A 10,942-nucleotide genomic window follows, 5' to 3' on the forward strand; every position below is an offset into this window, starting at 1 on the left:
TCTGGGCCTGAGCTTCATGCTCCCATTGTAAGCGGCTGTTTCCCTCTTTTGTGTTAATTTCTACAGCCACTGTTTATTCATGCTTCTCCCCTGCCCCGCATTGTCCTCAGTCCCACCACACACTTACCCATCGTCAGTCGTTATTTCTCCCACCACACACAGGGGCGAGGGAGGGGGCCTGTCTGTGCACCAGGCTGCCAGGGACAGACACAGCAGACGCGGGGCTGCTCTTCTGAGCAAAAGGGGCTCGTCTGATCTCTCGATCCCTGCACCACTAGCCGCAGAGTTACCTGGGCTCTCCTGTGAGGTGACACCTTGTCAAGGCTGTATCCCCACTTTGAACTTTAGGGTACAAGTGTGGGGGCCTGCATGAGGACTTCTAAGCTTAACTACCAGCTTAGTTCTGCTTTTTCCAGCTCCATCTCTCTCTTGTGGGCCTCCTCTTTGGCTTTCTCTTCTCTTTCATGGGCCTCCTCTTTGGCTTTCTCTTCTCTTTCATGGGCCTCCTCTTTGGCTTTTTCCAGCTCCATCTCTCTCTTGTGGGCCTCCTCTTTGGCTTTCTCTTCTCTTTCATTCTGCTCTGTTTCAAGTTTTTTAATTTGAAGCAGTCTCTGATGTTTTCTTTCATTTTCTTCTGCTTCTAGTTTGGCCAGTTCTATTTTGTTAGCTACTTCTTTGGTAGTCATTTTCCTGTTTTCTTGTGCTGGGTCACACCCCTCTGCAGTTGACTGAAACTGGAATGTACTCGGCTCTGGCTGCTGTTGAGTTAACAGAGACTTTCTAACAAGCTACTCACGAGGATGTAAAAAGAAAAAAAAAAACAATTCAGCTTGTAACTTCCTTTTACTAGTCAAAGTTTGCTCACTTTGAACCCTTCTCTTAACAAAGGCTCTTGTTAAAAAAACTTAACACCTCTGCCTTCAGGCAAGGAGAGATAAGATATGCATCTACCTTCAGCTCTGCTTTCCAAGCAGCTAGAAGGAAAAAAAAATCTTACTGGCTTTTGGGTTTAAAATGATCTCCACTGCTGTGCCACCATGTCAGGGCTGTATCCCCACTTTGAACTTTAGGGTACAAATGTAGGGGCCTGCATGAGGACTTCTAAGCTTAACTACCAGCTTAGTTCTGGTCCGCTGCCACCATTCCCTTCCCTGGGAAGCTTTTAGAAACTTTTCACCAATTCCCTGGTGAATACAGATCCAAACTCCTTGGATCTTAAACAAGGAGAATTTGACCCTTCCCCCCTCCTTCCTTTCGCCAACTCCTGGTGAATACAGATCCAAACCCCCTTGGATCTTAAAACAAGGAGAATCAATCAGGTTCTTAAAAAGAAGGCTTTTAATTAAAGAAAAAGGTAAAAATCATCTCTGTAAAATCAGTATGGAAAATAACTTTACAGGGTAATCAAACTTAAAGAGCTCAGAGGACCCCCCTCTGTCTTAGGTTCAAAGTACAGCAAACAAAGATAAACACTCTAGTAAAAGATACATTTACAAGTTGAGAAAACAAAGTAAAACTAACACGCCTTGCCTGGCTTTTTACTTACAAGTTTGAAATATGAGAGACTTGTTTAGAAAGATGGGGAGAACCTGGATTGATGTCTGGTCCCTCTCAGTCCCAAGAGCGAACAACCCCTTAAACAAAAAGCACAAAACAAAAGCCTTTCCCCCCCCCCAAGATTTGAAAGTATCTTGTCCCCTTATTGGTCCTTTGGGTCAGGTGTCAGCCAGGTTACCCGAGCTTCTTAACCCTTTACAGGTAAAAGGATTTTGGAGTCTCTGGCCAGGAGGGATTTTATAGTACTGCACACAGGAGAGCTGTTACCCTTCCCTTTATAGTTATGACACACCTCCACCCCCCAGAAGGAATAATGCCCCCCCCCCCCCGTTCTCTAGACCGGAGTGACTCTAAGCCAGCATAAAACAGGAGGGTTTATTGAGGGTTGAACACAGCACAGGAAACTCTCAGGGCCTCAGGCCTGGCCACCCTCAGCCCAGCACATCCCAGTCTCTCTGCATCCAGGTGGGCTCTGCCTGCTCCCCCTCTCCAGCCCAGAGCCCCCTGCTTCTAGGGTGACCAGATGTCCCGATTTTATAGGGACAGTCCCGATTTTTGGGTCTTTTTCTTATATAAGCTCCTATTACCCCCCACTCCCTGTCCCGATTTTTCACATTTGCTGTCTGGTCACCCTACCTGCTTCCCAGCTGGGCATCTGAGATCCCCGGCCCCAAGCCCCCCTCTGTCCATTGTCTTCTCTCCAGGGAAACAGGGTCATAAACAGGGTCGCCTGGGCCTCATCTCCTCTCTTCTGTCCTCTGGCCCCCTCAGGCTGGAACCGGCTGGTCAGGTCACCGGGGTCCTCTCCCCGTAGCCCATTGTCCTCCCACTGGCCAGAACCGGCTGCGACTCCTGCGCTGGGTCCTGGGGTCTCCATCCTCCAGGCCGTTCACTGGCCCTCTGTACCAACAAACTCCCTCTCCTGCCACCCCGTTAAACCAGTAACACCCAGGGACACTGAGTGGCCCCACCCCACCCCACCCCCGCATGCAAACCAGTGAAAACAACAAGAAAACCCCCCACTTCGTCACCCGGGCCTAGCCAGTCTGTGTCAGCGCAGGGAAGTGAACCTGGCGCCCGACGCCCCAGCCCAGCATCCCGGCCATAACCCCAGCCCCCCCCCCAGCTAAACAGAGAATGGGGGGAGGGGTCTGACAGAGCACCCCGTCCATAACCCCAGCCCCCGCCAGCTAAACTGAGAATGGGGGAGGGGTCTGACAGAGCACTCCGGCCATAACTCCAGCCCCCCCCAGCTAAACTGAGAATGGGGGAGGGGTCTGACAGAGCACCCCGGCCATAACCCCAGCCCCACCCCAGCTAAACAGAGAATGGGGGGAGGGGTCTGACAGAGCACCCCGTCCATAACCCCAGCCCCCCCCAGCTAAACAGAGAATGGGGGAAGGGTCTGACAGAGCACCCCAGCCCCCTCCCAGTTTCCCCCCCCAGCTAAACAGAGAATGGGGGAGGGGTCTGTTGCCGGCACAGAGTGCCCGAGGACAGCAACAGCGGGGTCCGTTGCCCGGTGTGCTTCGCACCAATGAACACACCAGGGTGGAGAAGCAATCAAAGTTTATTTGAGATCTCAAAGTGGTGCAAGGAGACAGGCACGTCTCAAATCAAGCACACCAACATAAGCGGCCTTTGTCTTTTATACAGTTTGTAACTAACCCTTTCCCTTCTTCCCCCGTCCTTTCTCACCCCCCCCTCCTCCATTCCCACCTCTCCCCCTTTCTCCCTCTGGCTACATTACACGACCTTGGCTGTGCAGCTTGTTCTCACTGTTTCTTTTTGCAAGCAATCTTGTCCTTTAGCTAGAAGCATGTAGGTTTCCCTTATCACTACTGCTTCCCAGCTGCTGGCCTGTGAGGTTAGTAAAGTTTAACATGCAGGGGCTTTGATTCACTTTGGCCTAGAGCGGGGGGGCTTCATCGACTCTCGGGTCTTCCAACCCCCCGAGTTACCTAGGGTGATGCCTAGTGACACCAACAACTCCCTCCTTTGAGAATACTCAACAAGCTTTTGGCTGAGTTTTCTCATATTCTGTGGACAAGATACGATTGAGCGCCATGGAGCTGGGGTTCTCAATGAGAGGGTATGCCGGGATTTCTGGGGAACGGGGGGCACAAAGCTTACGAAGGAGCATCTTAAAACAAGGAATCAGGAGGAGGGTGACCAGGCACAGTACCACACCTGTGAGGAGGAGACGCACAAGGCCACCCCCCAGTCCTTCTAGGTCGGGCAACCAACACCAAAGGGAATCAAAAACTGTGGGTTCCCTTTCCTGGGCCTTCCACTGCTCGAAAGCCTGGGGGGAAACAGGAGTCAATGAGAGGAATGCCCCTATGGCAAAGAGTAACACAGTGGCAGACCCTGGACCTGATTCCATTTTTGGGCAGGTGACCCTGGGGTTTAACAATTACAATTCCCCCAATACCCACAAAATAACAATTACCAATAGCAGGCAGACTAACAACAAAAGGGACCAGGCCACCAGGTTAGGCCGGCTCTGTGAAAATAAACACAACCAACGCTCAGAGTTTTTGCGGGGAGTGTGCTGTGGCTGTCCAAAGAGGTCACAGGGCATTCCCAGCAGACCTTATTGTCTTTTGAATAACAGTTTAAGTCCCAGGTCGTCGCTGGTAGTCTTTTCCGTAGGCTGGACGGTCCACCGTTCAGGAGCGGGCACTGCCTTCAGACGGGAGTGATGAATCCAGTTCTTGTGTCCCTCGACCTTTGCTGCTGTATGCGAGACCAGCAGGACGGTGTGGGGTCCCTTCCACTTCTCTTGGAGAGGCTCGTCCTTCCAGGTCCGAACGAGAACAGAGTCACCTGGCTGCAAGGAGTGGATCGGGGCATCCCGCGGGAGAGGCTGCAAATCTTTAGTATACCTGTGGAGAGAACAGAGAACAGCAGACAGAGAGCACATGTACTGAGAAAAAAAGCCACAGCCTACCTCCCACTCCCCTAACAGAACCGGTGTACCGTTCATAGGCCATGCCCTTCCAAACGTAATCTCGAAGGGACTAAGCCCTAATCTGCCCTTAGGGAGAGCGCGAACTTGGAGCAAAACAAGGGGCAAAGCATCAGGCCACCGTAGGGAAGCCTCTCTGCCAGCGTGGGTGGTCTGATGTAGTTTCTGTAGCACTAGCCGTATTAGATTCTTTGGTAGGAGGATTTTTCCTTCCATGGAGTGAAGCCATCCCTCCTTTGTCCGTTTGTAACAGTACTACTGCCGTCGGTATACCACTCATAAGCAGCATTCGGGAGGGGTTGATCTTTTAAGTCCAGGGGGCTGGAGTATTGGGCATCTATGACCTCCAAACAGTCGTGTTCCTGCTCCTCTGTCTCCGGTAGCAGGGTCGCTGGGTTGAGGGAGGGACAGGTCTGTAGGGTAACTTCAGGATTTTCTAACAGTTTAGCCTGATACCGAGCTACCCGAGCCTGTGTAAGCCAGAGACCACCCTTAGTACCCAGCAGGGCTTGGACCATATGGGGAGTATACACTTGCACAAGTTCCCCCAGTGTCAGTTTCTTGGCTTCCCCAAGCACTAGGGCAGTTGCTGCGACCGCCCGTAAACATGCCGGCCACCCCTTGGCAACTTGATCCAGTTGTTTAGAGAAATATGCCACGGGACGTTTCCAGGTGCCTAATAACTGAGTAAGCACTCCCAGAGCCACCCCTTTCCTTTCATGCACATACAGTTGGAACGGCTTAGTGAGGTCCGGCAGACCCAGGGCTGCTAGGGTCTTTGGGTAGCACTTCTTTTATCTGTGAGAAAAGAAACCTAACACATTTCATTAATGCCTGGCAGTATTTTGCAGATCTCATAGTTGCTTGGGCACATTCAGGCCCCCCTTTTCTTGGTTGTCAGCCGAGTCTTAGCTGTAAACAATGTCCTTGGATGGGGCCAGCATCTTATCTTTGGACTGAGCTTGCTAGCTATATTTTCCAGTTAACTCGTTCTGTTCTTTTTCCTTCTCCCTTTCTTGGCTTCTTTTAACCTACAAAGGAAACTTCCACTCTTCACTCATACACCTTTTCCCAACAATGAACACATACACATTGCCATTATACACCCTTCCAGTAAAATAACTTCTATACAGAGCTTTGGAGCAACAAACCAGGACGAGCACACCCACTTTTGAGGATTCCACTCGGTACAACCTCTGGTGTCCAATAGCTTTCCTTTTTAAAACCTTAAATGCCTTGTCGGCTTCTGAGGACCAGTGAAAGGGATCGTGATCCGCTCCCTTAACGCATTCGTACAAGGGTTTAGCCCACAGTCCAAACTCTGGGATCCATATTCTGCAGAAGCCTGCCATGCCCAGAAACGCCCTGAGCCGTTTACGATTGCTCGGGATAGGAATTTGACAGCTAGCTTCCTTCCTTTTGTTTGAAAGCTGACGCTCCCCCTGCCTTATGTGAAACCCTAAGTACAGTACTTCTGGGAGGGCGATCTGAGCCTTACTCTGTGCTACCCGATATCCTCGGAATCCAACAAAGTTCAGGAGGCTCACAGTGGCTTTAAGGCAAGGGATTAGACCCACAGCGGCAATTAACAAGTCATCTACATACTGCAGGAGGAGGACCTTGTCCTCATTGTCCCACTCCTCCAAGTCTCTGGCCAGGGCCTGGCCAAAAAGGGTGGGGGAATTTTTAAATCCCTGGGCCAGCACTGTCCAGCAAAGCTGCTTTTTAACCCTCCTTTTGTCCTTCCTCTGGCTCCACTCTGGGGCTTGCATGGCTGAGGGCTCAATTGCAAGGGTCATTATCCAGGCATTCTCGGGGGGTAAGGTGAGGGTTAGTTCATCTTCTTTGACCTCCTTAGATGGTTTCTGCCAAATTGGCTTGATATTGTTCATAAGCTCCCAATCCCAGTTTTTTTAACCTTTTTAGTTTGGGGCTTTTTTTTTTTCTTCCTCCTCCTCAACAGCAGGGTCCTCATGAGGATATTACAGTTATCCCAGTCAGGCTTATGGCTGGCCAGGCACCCCTCAAAGACCGAGATAAACTTGCTTGGATTCATGGAAAATTCCCCTGCCTGTGCCTTAAAGGCTGCTAGGTCCACTGGGTTAAAAGGCACATGAGCATAGACCTGCATAGTAGTGGCCTGATTCCTGTCCGAGCCATGTCTGGACACCATGGTCTCGGTGATCAATGGATAAAATTCCACCGAGGGGGCAATCTCTGGGACCTGAGACACCTTGTCTTTATATGGTGGGGGTGTGATAGCCGAAGGGGACACCGGACCTGCCATTACAGCTGGGGGGGGGGGGGGGGTTCTGGGGACTAACAGTAGCTACTACCGAACCTGTTTGAGTCAAATTACACTTTTGCAAAATATCTAACCTATCTCTTAGCAACATAAACAACTCGACATACATATGTTCATTCCATTTACCCGTTCGCTGACAAAACAGGAGTAATTGAAGGATCGTATTATAATTAAGTGATCCTTCCAGTGGCCACCTTTCCTGGTCCTCTAGCTGATATTGAGGCCAGTCTACTGTACAGAACCTTTTCAATTTACTTTTAGTCAATGGATCCGATTCAAACACTTTCCAATTCACCAGAATGCATTCTAAGGGCGTACACCTTGCCCTGCCTGGAGTACTCTGTCCCTGCCCCATACCCTAGGGAGACACTGGGCGTCCCCAGGTCAAAACAGGTAAAAGTCCACACCACTGGACTGTTCCTACCTTATCCAAGGGACCGGTTCTTCACCGTCGCCCTATCCAAGGGACCGGTTCTCCACCATCGCCCGCAGCTGCTTCTCCACTACTCGAGCGCGTTGCACCGTTATGCCCTCCGGGGTCGACCAAACCACGTCTCCGCCGAGGCCCCCGATGAAGTCACCGGTGCGCGCTGGGCATCGGTCGTCGCCGCAATCCATCGGCCGCCAGAAGGATCCGGGCAAGGCTAAATTTCAGCCGCGAGCCCCACGTTGGGCGCCAAAACTGTTGCCGGCACAGAGTGCCCGAGGACAGCAACAGCGGGGTCCGTTGCCCGGTGTGCTTCGCACCAATAAACACACCAGGGTGGAGAAGCAATCAAAGTTTATTTGAGATCTCAAAGTGGTGCAAGGAGACAGGCACGTCTCAAATCAAGCACACCAACATAAGCGGCCTTTGTCTTTTATACAGTTTGTAACTAACCCTTTCCCTTCTTCCCCCGTCCTTTCTCACCCCCCCCCTCCTCCATTCCCACCTCTCCCCCTTTCTCCCTCTGGCTACATTACACGACCTTGGCTGTGCAGCTTGTTCTCACTGTTTCTTTTTGCAAGCAATCTTGTCCTTTAGCTAGAAGCATGTAGGTTTCCCTTATCACTACTGCTTCCCAGCTGCTGGCCTGTGAGGTTAGTAAAGTTTAACATGCAGGGGCTTTGATTCACTTTGGCCTAGAGCGGGGGGGCTTCATCGACTCTCGGGTCTTCCAACCCCCCGAGTTACCTAGGGTGATGCCTAGTGACACCAACAGGTCTGACAGAGCACCCCGGCCATAACCCCAGCACCCCCCCCAGCTAAACAGAGAATGCGGGAGGGGTCTGACAGAGCACCCTGGGCATAACCCCAGCCCCCCCCCCCCCCCCGCAGCTAAACAGAGAATTGGGGGAGGGGTCTGACAGAGCACCTGGGCCATAACCCCAGCCCCCCCAGCTAAACAGAGAATGGGGGAGGGGTCTGACAGAGCACCCCAGCCCCCCCCCCTCAGCTCCCTGCCCCAGCTAAACAGAGAATGGGGGAGGGGTCTGACAGAGCACCCCGGCTATAACCCCAGCCCCCCCAGCTGAACAGAGAATGGGGGAGGGGGTCTGACGGACAAGCAGAGTGCCTGTGACGGGGACGGGGGCTGTTTCACACAGTGGTTAGAGCAGGAGTCGGTACCAGAAATTACAGCCCAGGATAAACCCGGGGCCAGCAATAGGAGCCGGGGGTCAGGGTGGGGTCACCACGCAGGCCCAGACTCTATCACAGCCACCAACCTACTACTGCTGCTGCTGCTGCTGGGGTGAGCTGCTGTCTGCTGAGTCTTCCCACCAATCAGGTGCCGGAACCAATCAGGGGCCAGCTGCGCTCGTTAGGTGGCTCAGCCCAGACTGGCCCTGACTCCGGACACCCGGGGGCGGGGTTGCAGGCAGCTCGTTGGCTCGGCCCTTTCCCGGCTCTTGTCAGGTGAAGAGTTTTGGGGAGGGGTTTTGCTCCAATGGCAGGAACTGCAGAGTGCTCCCGGGCAGCCTGGACCTTGCCCTGCCGGCCTGTGACTCTGCCCCGAGGGGGCCGTGCCCTGAGGGGGGGCTCGGCCTGGGCCTAGCAGGGCCCGGCCGGGCACAGGCAATGCCAGAGGCACTTGTCACTAACGACAGGTTCGTTCTCTGTTGGCTACGCAGAGCGTGATCGTGAAGCTGAGTGTGTGAGACGCACAGAGACTGTCTGAGTTTTATTAACGCCGTGATCAGTATAAGCAAAGTCACAGAACGAGAGACACAAGCATCGCAGCGGGATCTGCACCGCGAACACTCACAGGGCCGCGGGTTCCCCTTCCGGGGAGATAAGCGTTAAGGGTGTCACCGCCCTGCCGGCCCGAGATCCCCCTGAGGGCCGGGTTTGGTTCCCCACCTGTCCCTGATACCCCCCACCACCACCTTTCTGAGACCACATGGGATTACAGGTCTGTCTCATCTTATGCTGGGGTTACGTTCTGCAGTCAGCGCGAAAAGCGAAAACCGCGTATAGTCAAAATTACATTGAGTGTAATGGCGGGCGGAATCACCCGCACTACAGGTACAGTATTTAAATTGTTATTTTTCTCTCTTTGTTTTGTTTTGTTTTTGTTTTTGCCGACCGTGTAAAGCTGAAATCACGCATGTTAAATGCGCGTAAGATCCAACAGACCTGTATATCTTGGCCGCGTGCCCACATTTGCCGTTCCTGGGGCTTGGACAGTTGTAAGTGTTTGCACAGCTGGAGGGGTTTCTGCGGCGCAGGTGTAACAATGCTGGTTCTGGCGGGACCCAACTGAGAGTGCCAATTCAGGACAAATCGCGTAAAACAGGGCAGTTACAGCCCAAGGCTGGGGTTTTTCCACCTCTAAGGCAAACCAAACCAGCCAGCCAGAGAGGACTTTGGTCTCACCCCACTGGCTAACCGCAAGACACACAAGAAATTCCCTTAGACATTCCAGTTTCCCAGTATCACCACCAGGGCCACTCGTTATGGGGACAAATGGTTATGAAAACCAATATCCCAGTAAAAGAAAAACGGTTCTCTCGATCCCAAAGGACCAAGCCCCGACCCAGGTCAATATACAAATCAGATCTTACCCACAAATCACGCTGTTGCCAATCCTTTAGAACCTAAAATCTAAAGGTTTATTCATAAAAGGAAGAAGATAGAGATGAGAGCTAGAATTGGTTAAATGGAATCAATTACATACAGGAATGGCAAAGTTCTTGGTTCAGGCTTGTAGCAGTGATAGAATAAACTGCAGGTTCAAATCAAGTCTCTGGAACATCCCCCGCTGGGATGGGTCCTCAGTCCTTTGTTCAAAGCTTCAGTTTGTAGCAAAGTCCCTCCAGAGGTAAGAAGCAGGATTGAAGACAAAATGGAGATGAGGCATCAGCCTTATATAGTCTTTTCCAGTAAACCATAACCTTGTCTTAGACACCCCATTTGACCCCCTCTATACAAGATCTGGGTGCCACTACAGGACCTTGGTTGCAACAATGATCTATATGGTCCCAGATTATATCAATAACATCACAGCAGGTCAGGGGTCTGGCTGCATAAAGCTGTGGCGGGGGAGCCAGGATCATCCCACTCCCTGTGGCTAAATCTTCTGGCCCCGGCTCCTCACTCAAGCTAAGGTTTGTTAGCGCTCTCGTGGCCCTGTGCTAACGCGGCCACCAGGCCTCCAGCGACACCCTGGCTGCAGGTCCCTGCCAAGCCCATTGCAAAGGGATCGTCACGTCCCTTCACTTCCTCCTACCTGCAGCCCAGCCTTAGTTTTATTTGCACGAATTTAACAAGCAGCTGAACTCGTTCTGAGATAGAAATGATCACCTGAGCTCAGGTCAGGGGTCAAAGGCTAACGGGTGTGTGCCCCGAGGGTGCCAGGCAGGGAGTAGCAGGGCCCAGCCGCCCCCAGGCAACGCCTGACCCGAGCGCTGGTTCCAGCAGGCAGGTCCGTGGGGATCAGGGAGGGGTCACAGCCCAGTAACAACAGCTGCACAGGGCGTGCAGAGAGACGGCTTCACTGCTGGCCTGAGCACTGACCAGAGAGAAAACCACACCCCAGCCACACACCAGACACAGCGAGGGGCCGGGGACACGGGGGCGACCACGCAGGAGTCTGTGACGGTAGCAGAGGGGACACGGGCTGTGTCTG

Source organism: Emys orbicularis, chromosome 24, assembly GCF_028017835.1.
Source record: "Emys orbicularis isolate rEmyOrb1 chromosome 24, rEmyOrb1.hap1, whole genome shotgun sequence".
NCBI lineage: Eukaryota > Metazoa > Chordata > Testudines > Emydidae > Emys > Emys orbicularis.